The sequence below is a fragment of the Cyprinus carpio genome, chromosome B20 (assembly GCF_018340385.1).
Source record: "Cyprinus carpio isolate SPL01 chromosome B20, ASM1834038v1, whole genome shotgun sequence".
In the NCBI taxonomy this organism is placed as follows: domain Eukaryota; kingdom Metazoa; phylum Chordata; class Actinopteri; order Cypriniformes; family Cyprinidae; genus Cyprinus; species Cyprinus carpio.
Window position 1 is genome coordinate 13,177,160 of NC_056616.1, and position 9,569 is coordinate 13,186,728.

Sequence of the window (9,569 nt, forward strand, 5' to 3'; positions counted from 1 at the left end):
CAGCACACCTGGAACGTCAGCTGTTCTTTGGCTCCAAATCAAATCACATCAGGGAAACAGAGATGACAGTGTAGTTAACCAAAAAACGTGTATGAACAGCATCGTGTTAAAAAACGATATGTGGCCTGGCCTCTGTGATGAAGGAGAAAGATGTGTTTCTCAGACAGGATGATGATGAAATCTAACAAGTACTCAGTTACCAGAGAACAAAAGACTTAATTGAAGCTCTTCCAGTTGTTCTGACACAGGGAATGGAATGAAAGTGTCTGGCTAACATGGTCTTTGAAGAAGTCTTGCTGGTTTTCCTTTAATGATTCAGTCATCAGAAAATGAACAAAACAACATCACTTCACAAACACAACTGTTAGAGGAACAGTTTACCGGAAAAATGGAAATTCTGTTAGTATTTACCTACCCTCATGTCATTTCAAACATGATATTCATTCAAAACAAAGGTACATTTTCATGATGAAAATTAATGAGGACAGTCATAAAAGTATTAAAAAAATGGGCCATATACAACTTGTGTGCTACACATCTTCTAAAAAAACAACAGTGTTGTTTGTTAACAGACTGGAATTTTTGCTAAAAACTCTCTTAAGAAGCCATTTTGAGTGAATGTTTCGAAACGATTCACAAACTCAGTTTTTAAATAAATAGCAATTGAACTGTATAGTTTTGGCCTTGTTATTTTTTAACTAATATTTCATAAAGTTAGATGGCTCCTAGGGTTGGGAATTGAAAATCGATTCCAATTCCAGAATCGGATACTTAAGTTCAGGAATCAGATACTTGTTTTAAAATAAAAATTCAGATTCCACCTATCAAATCCTGTGTGCACTTCTCTTTTTTTTTCATCTGTGAGGACACGACCTAGCTCGCTAATCTAAAGCCCCGTTCACACTAGCAGTGACTTTTGTCGCTGCATGTCGCCAGGGGCTGGCAATGAGGTTGCTAGTGGTCGTTCTCAATAGTGGTTGCCTTGAAATCAAATCAGGTTTCTTGCCGCAAAGTACAAACATTTTGTAGGCAAAAGACTAAATATAATCTAAATCTAAATTAAATCTGTACATACAAACAAAAATGAATGAGAAACACAGCCTACTTTCTTCCATTGCGTATGTTTATCTACGGCTGAGAGGAGAACGATCACATGAGCTCTACCAACTTCTTTCCTATTGGTTGCCGCTCCCGAAAGTCACTCTTCATTTGCATAAAGTTGAAGGATTCTGAACTTTGCTGCATCGCTGGACAAGCCCCATCCAGTCGCCAATGGCCGCTGTCGCTCGCTGTCGCCGGAAACCGCCAGCTCTCCATTGAAATGAATGGGATTGTGTCACTTTGCTGTTGCATGTCACTTGTAGTGTGAACAGGGCATAAAGCGGGATTTATACTTTTGCCTGGCTCTGCTTCGCGAGTCTCCGCTGACTGCGCGTACACCTTCCCAAATGGATGAGGCTTTTATACTTGTCGCGTTCGCCACTGTACTATCCTTTGAAACAACAGGGGGCGGCGAGGAGTAATTGTCCTCTAAAACCATCAGGAATCACCGGTGAGAAGAAGTCATTTGTCGGTACAAGACTTCTCGCGTGATGAATGAGATGATGAATTAATAATTTCTTTATGTACAAACTGATTAAAATAATCGTAAGCTTTTGTGTTTATTTCGCACACAAGACAACTTTAAGCAATATTGTATAAATAGTTTCTAAATGAATTATTTTCTATTTTTATAGAATAAAAATAAAACGTACTTTAATTAAAAAGCATTGGACAAACTATGCAAAATTTTCCCTCAAGGCGTTAAAAGTTGCACCTGGTGGAGTTTGAACTTAACATCAAACACCGATACGCAAAATGAGTTTGCGTGCACTCAAAGCTAAATTCCGCCAACACAGCGATGATGTCATATTTGGCGCGCACAACCAAGCAAACTTGCAGACGGTCGAGTATAAATCAGCCTTAAGTGCTCCAAAGTTTGGCTACACTTGCGATTACAAACATTTAAATAATCACAGAAGTACTGGGATAAAAGTTTATAGTTCAGATATAAACTCTGATTTGTATGTAAGCGATTAAAATAGAGTAGCTAAATCACCTTTTGAAAGTAATTTGACACTTCAAATAAAGATTTATCAATTATGTTGTTACACAGTAGGTGGTGAAAAGGAGCTGTTAAAATGTCTTGATCATTCAAGAGATTTGTTCACAAATGCTGATTCATCCAGTAATGAAACAAGTAAAATTTGAGTGAGTCATTGAATCATTCATGCATAAATTACATGTGATATGTGTTTAGTTGTCTTCAGAATCTTGAAATCACCAGAGTCTCCATTAAAAAAACAAAAACAAAATCAGTTTATCCAGAATCATGCAGCTGTTAAACGAGTCCAGTTTTTATGTGGCCTGCTGATTTTTGTTTATAGTCAGCAGCAACTAAATATTTTGCAATAACAAGACACAAAATAAATATGTTTGATATCGGTTTTTTAATCACATTGGAATCGAAAATAAGTGGAATCGGAATTGATACAATTTATACAATACCCAAACCTAATGGCTCCTAATATAACTTACAGCAATAGTTTAGAGAAAAATCTGAAAATAAGAAAACTAAAACTAGATGAATATTAAATGGAAAAACTTTTGATTTTTTTTTAAATTATGCCTTTGCAACTAGCTAAAATTTAAAAAAAGTACTAAATAAAAATTAATAAAAGTTGAATAGAAATAATGAAAATAATATTGAAAACATAAAAATTACACAAATTAATAAGACAAAAATGAGAATGAAAACAAAAGAAAAATAAGCTAATTTAAAATATTAACAAATAGGCTACTACAATGGTGGATATTATAACTAAACATTGTTACAGACATTATGATTCAATACCCAAATGAACCAGAATCAAATTGTGCATTTGTGAATCAGAATCAGATATTTTCAGAAATGTACATCAACACACAGACCTAACAAATATCAAAATTTTAAGTTACATTTTGGTCCGTTCTTCACACAAAGCTACCAAATAACTTCAGAAGAAAGTTTGGCCAGGATATTCCTAAAAAAAAATCACGTTTTGTGTTCCACAGAATAAAATTTTTTTTGGAACAACGTGAGGGTGTGTAAATGAAAAAAATCGTTTTTTTTTTCATTAACTATCCCTTAAGAAAAGCTCACTAAAGGAACTCATTGTGGAAGGAATGCTAACCGAGTAACTTTACAACTCGGGTGTCGCCAGCAGGCTATCTGGGTTAATCATACCTGTGTAATAAACACGTTCCTGTCCTCTGCTCCAATTCTCAGCCTCTTCACATCTCAAACTTTTAGAAGGGGGGCCAGAGCACCCACAGCCACACTTCACCTCTTTAAAGAGTCGTGAGGGAGGATGACGCTACAGTTTGTTTTGGCCGTTGGCCTTGTTTTATCTGTCCAGCCCCTGCAGTGTGTGGGCAGAGGAAGAACCATGTCTGTACGCCTCCCCACAGTTAGACTGTGACTCTCAGATTACAGCGCACTGAGGACGGCAACATCAACGCTGTAGAGAGAGCGCACACCACCACTAAAACCACAGGCCCAAACATAGACACTGCTAGACATCCCTGCAACAAATCAAACTATGGCATCACTGCTTTAGGGAGGTCAAACAGCGGGAAACTATCAAACAAGGAAATCTGGTTGTCGTATACAACAGTATTTATGCAAAAGAACAAAAAACACTATTCTTTACATAAAATCTTGACCTGACATATATGATTTTCCATACAAGGAAAAACATTTATAGCGGCAATTCAAAAAAGTGCACATTTCTTAAGGGTGTGAGGCACTTGGTTTAATGTTACTGAAATGTTTACTTTACCAGGAAGCCACAGAATTCTGAGAATTGCTGAGTTATTGAAAGGATATGAAAAAGGCATTTTAATGTTGACCACCTGACTACACCCATGTATGAACACCATAGAGTTAGACCTCTCCAAACCACTCAACGTTATTTGATAACATCAATAATAAATCCAAAAGGAATGGACTTAAACATCCGACTTTTAAATGAATATTCCACATTCCATACAAGTTCAGATCAATCGACAGCACTTGTGTTGATTAACACACAAAAAAAGGCCAATCAAACGTTTTTCAACTGATAATCGAACTTATATCGAACAGCAATATTCCTTTAACTTAAAGAGAGCTCTTTTTGAAAACATCATTGTACTTAATAGGAAGCATTTTTCTTTTATGTCTCAGTAAGTGTTAATAAAACACCAACCAACCATCCAAGTTCTCAATATCCTGGGAACAAAGTTGTGGAATGCACCAGCAACCCTCAATGAATTAAGAAAACTACAACAATTCAAAGGCACCCTGAGGATGACCTGCTCCTTGACCCTGGAGGAATAAAGAAGGTCATGGGGCCTCCAAGAGGAGAAAGACCTCATAGCTCTAAGGAAAGACCACAGATTTTACCTCAGCAACACCTCTTAGCTAAGAGTGTCAAACTCTTAAAGGAATTAAGAGTCCACCAAAAATGACAATTCTGTCTTCAGTTACCCCTGATGTTCCAAACCTGACTTTATTAGGAACACAAAATAAGAATCTGTCTATATAAAGAAGGTCAATGAGGTTCAGTGCTGTTTTGGGCCTCACGGACAAAAACAGAAGCATTCTTCAAAATATCTTTGCGTTCTGTGGAAGAAAGAAAGTCATAAAAGTAAAGACATGAGGGTGAGTAAATAAGAGCATTTTCATTTTTAGTGAACGATCCCTTTAACTCACCAAGCCTCAATACAGAAAGTGATTATGCATAAGATTTTAGTGGAATTCTGCAACAATAGTTTGGTTGCCTGGAAAACGGCTTTGCATAGACCATAGAGAAGAGTAAGCGCTCAGGCAGGTTTAATCCTACACTAACCAACCCTACTATTCACATAATCTTCCTTGAGCCAAGATGAAGGACAGCTTGACGATACAAACTGAAACAGGATTATACCTGACTGAATGGCGAAAAGACAATAAGATCTCATATTACAAACAAACGCAAGTCATTTCCATTTTACCGTAGCTGCCAACAGAACAAACAAATCTCTGATTCAAAACTGCTGAAGGTGTGTAGATGCAGCACAACTGGTCCAGAACACAGTAAACAGGAGTGGCCTAGTGACATACAGGGCCTCTGGAAATAAATGATGCAAAGTGAAGCCATTGTCTGATCCAAGTGAACCACACCACTCAGAGAATAGGACATTCAAACGGTCACATAGGCCCATTGTTACGACCAAGTTGAGCAGGGTACTGTCTCACATGGTCTGGCCAGAGCAGAAAGGCTCGTAAAGCATTGCCATGCTGCGATCTCTCTAAACCCCCATTAAAGAAGTCCTCATCGAATTCTGTAAAAGATAACAGTCTCCTGTTGAACTGTTGCCATCGTTTAATATCATAAGATGGAGAACAGGAGGATGGGAAGGAGACTAGATAGTGCTGAAGGCTTAAAGCATACTAGTTTTGATGCAATGCAGTGTACTAAAAATGACAGAGAGAATACTTAAGTGGTTATGACCAAACATTAAGGCAGAAACACTGGACTACAGTGATCGAAAGCAACAGTAAAGACATTTATAATGCTACAAAAGGTTTCTATTTCATATAAATCCTTTTTGTTTGAATTTTATATTAATCAAACTTTCCTAAAAAAAATTATCATTGTTTCCACAAAAATATAAACTGTTTTCAATGCTGATAATGACAAGAAATGTTTCTTGAGCACCAAATCAGCATATTAAGATTATATCTTAAGGATCATGTGACAATGAAGACTGAATAAATGGCTGCAGCAGAAAAATTAACATTAAATTGTAATAATATTTCACAGCTTCTACTGTAGTTTTAATCAAACAAATGCAGACTTGGTGAGAAAAAGAGACTTCTATCAAACACATTAAAAATCTTAATTACCAAAAGCTTAATATATGTGTCCCTGGACCACAAAACCAGTCATAAGGGTAATTTTTTTTAAATTGAGATTTATACATCATATGAAAGCAGAATGAATAAGCTTTCCATTGATGTATGGTTTGTTATATGATAATATTTGGCCGAGATGCAACTATTTGAAAATCTGAAATCTGAGGGTGCAAAAAAATCTAAATACTGAGAAAATCGCCTTTAAATTTGTCCAAATGAAGTCCTTAGCCATGCATATTACTAATCAAAATATCTTCATGGAACATGATCTTTACTTAGTAAAAGAAAATTTGATAATTTTGACCCATACAATGTATTTTTGGCTATTGCTACAAATATACCCATGCTACTTATGACTGGTTTTGTGCTCCAGGGTCACAAATGGCTCAGTAAAGCATTGTTTGTCAGAGCAGTATAGTGTGATGTGCAGTGCTGGTGTGGGGTAACCCCAGCTGTTCCGGGACCACCCTTTCACCAGCGGAAACAATTACGACTCCCAGCGGTGTCTCGGCTTTCTCCTAATTAATAAACATGAACTGTTGAGGCAGCAGCAGCCACAGTGATCTGATTGGCCAGCTGGTGTAACCCTACGCCCAATTAATTACCCAAACTCCCCACCACACACACACACCCTTCACCTGCACCCGGGCACATGGCTCTGCAAAAAATGCGGTTTGTTGATGGCACAGTCAGACAAAAGACAACAGATGCCACATGCCACACACACCCATCCATGAATACCTCCATAAACATCAGGACAGAACACGGCTTAAACATTATCACTCAATGCCCGCTTCCCAGCCCGATACCTCGCCCACACTCAATAATACAGCACAAAAAGAAAGTCAAACCTTTCACTCATGTGGTTAATTCATGAGTGACAGTCCTGTAAACCTGTCTGGACTCATGGGCCGTACAGCAGAACAAATGTACTCTGTCAGTGACAAAACACTAATGAAGCGAAGCAATGGCAGGTCCTTATTCAGCTTTTCAACAAAGACTGAATAACTACTGAATGCACACTGAGAGCCCAATAGACGTAAAAGCTTTAATAGTTCACTCAAAAATGAAAATTAATTTATTCACCCTCATGCCAGTATGACTTTCTTTCTTCTGTGAAACATATAAAAAGACATTTTGAATAATGTTGGCATCCAAACAGTTTTGGCAACCATTGACTTCCACTGTGTGGAGAAACAAACACTGCAGCATTTCTCAAAATATCTTCTTTTATGTTGTTACACAGAAGAAATAAACTCATACAAGTTTGGAACGACGTGAGGGTGAGTAAATGACAGAATTGTAATATTTAGGTGAACTGTCCCTTTAAGTAACAAAGCTTTTTTTTGAGAGAGAGAGAGTATCCAAACTTGAATACAGAGTTGGGAGATCACAAGATAATTCTCATGAGGCTGAATTTATTGTCATGGTTATGATCTCTAATAAAAATCAGAGTGCAAATCAAAAGTGCAGGTTCACCTACATTCTGTCTTAAAAGAATACTTTATAATAATAACATGCCAAATAATACAACTATTTCAGTTAAAATATCATAAAAAGCAAACAAGGCTTTAGTTTGTTAGGAAAATCATGTGAAACGGTCATTGAAGTTGATCGCCATGCCTTTTATCAAGAGTCTTCAGAAGCCCATATGAGGGCGCATATGCTCAGTCTGAGGGGAATACAAGTCGAGCCAAGTGCAGAAATCCATCACTCATGATGCCCCATGGTGCCCACAGGGTATACTGCCCCAGCAATAGAGAACGGACCGAGTCTGATGAAAATGTGGGGTGACAAGGGCCTTCTAACTCAAGAGCATTGAGGATACCAGCAAGCTGCTATCTGCTGAGAAAAGCTTTTAAGTCTAGTCAGCACTTGAACACTTGAATTAGTGAAAAAGGGAACCAAACAATAGATAGCAGCCTCATTTCCACATTTCAGCATTATCAACTTGGCACGATCTTATACGAATCTCATCATTTACTCACCCTCATGCAATCCCAGATGAACTAAACTGTATTTGACTATTTTCTTGAGATGAACACAAAGATTTAGAAAAGTAATCTATCTCTATGAGCCCATATAATGTAAGGGAATAGAAAAACCAAAAATTGATGCTTTAAAACGGCGCATAGCTATCATGACAATAACAAATATGACCCCAGAGGGTAAATCATCATCTTCTGAAGTGAAACAATATAGGTGAGTGCAAGCAAATTACTAAATTTTTTAACCTTTTAAACTATAAACCCTCACTTCTGGCCGACTATCATAAGCACTTTCTTATGAGAGTGCTGTGAAGTGCTATATCAGCATGTGGTAAAGCTAAAGAAAGAAAGTCATATACATCTGGAACAGTATGAGGATTGAGGAACATGAATTACAGAATTCCATAGAAAAAAAAACAGACTGAAGAAAAATAGCAACATCAGTCCAACAAAAAATATCCCAAGACAGCCAAACACAAATATATATTCAGAGCAGAATACACTTCTAGTTCATAAAAATAATTCAGTGGTTCTCAAGGACATCGGCGGCGGGACAGGACCTCCACTATCTGAGGGTTGTGCCTCCCAAAAATATGATAAAAATAACAATGTTTTATACTTTATAATGTTTTATCAAGATGACTAAAAAAGTTACACTAATAACCGTTTTTTTTCTCGAACCCTGAAGAACAGTAGAAGTATCAAAAGAAATATCTTAAACTAAAAGGGAGTTTGGAATATTGTCTTGGAGTTGGAGAGGTTAAAAGAAGCACTGCAATGACTGATGGGGAAACTGTTGGGCTGGTTACATGCTCGCGCACAGGCTGTGCTCTGTCTGGACTATCGTTACATGAGCGCGAGTGACATGACACAAAACAGAACCGGCTTTATTATTCAAGGGGAAAGGATATCACATGCAAATAAGATGCAAATCGTTCATTTTAAACGGCGAATTCTAAGCACTGAAAAAAAAATCAAATATAAAGCACATGCAAAAGTGTGAGCAAATCTTTGTTTCACATTAGTTTTGCCGGTCTGTGCATCAACCATTGCTTCTTATAACATCATCATCCGTGTCTTGTATGACACTGAGAATAAACCGTTTACCGCATATACCATCATCATCATCAATCAGCATTACCCTGCCTTCCGTGCTCAGATCGGACAGCGGTGATAATACACTCTCAGGTCACGACAACACAATCCAGCACGCTATACACGCGTTCATCCAGAAAGTCCGCTGAAAGGCTGTTCTTACCTTGTACGTGCTCTCATCATTCATTCAAACTCATTTCGTTTGGGTAAGTGGACATATGAATGTGCTTGATCGCAGCATTGCACAGACCCTATAGAGAGTTGACGTCATCATTTTTTCCACTCGACCAGCGAGCGAGTGCGCATGATCACACAAGGTAGATGTAGCGACGTCTAACGGGAGATGTAGTAGTATAGGTTAACGTCAGGTACAACGAGTCAGATAAGGTTGGTTTAAGTGTCAGTAAGTTACCTTATAAGGTCTATATATTCATAAGAAAAAAGTGACCATCTAAAAGTAATAACGTGTAATAAATTATACATTAACGGCCTTCATAAGAAGAGAGATTAAAAAATTCTTCATGTGT

At 37.5% G+C, this 9,569-nt stretch overlaps 1 protein-coding gene across 1 annotated transcript in view; it reads right to left on the minus strand.

Annotated features, from left to right (window-relative positions):
* Positions 1-9,353, minus strand: part of LOC109058094 (disheveled-associated activator of morphogenesis 1-like) — a 73,507-nt gene extending 64,154 nt beyond the window's left edge. The window contains exon 1 of the mRNA XM_042747151.1: positions 9,206-9,353. The gene's annotated coding sequence lies outside the window, so the exon portion shown is untranslated. The remainder of the gene's footprint in view (positions 1-9,205) is intronic.
* Between the last annotated feature and the right edge of the window lie 216 nt (positions 9,354-9,569).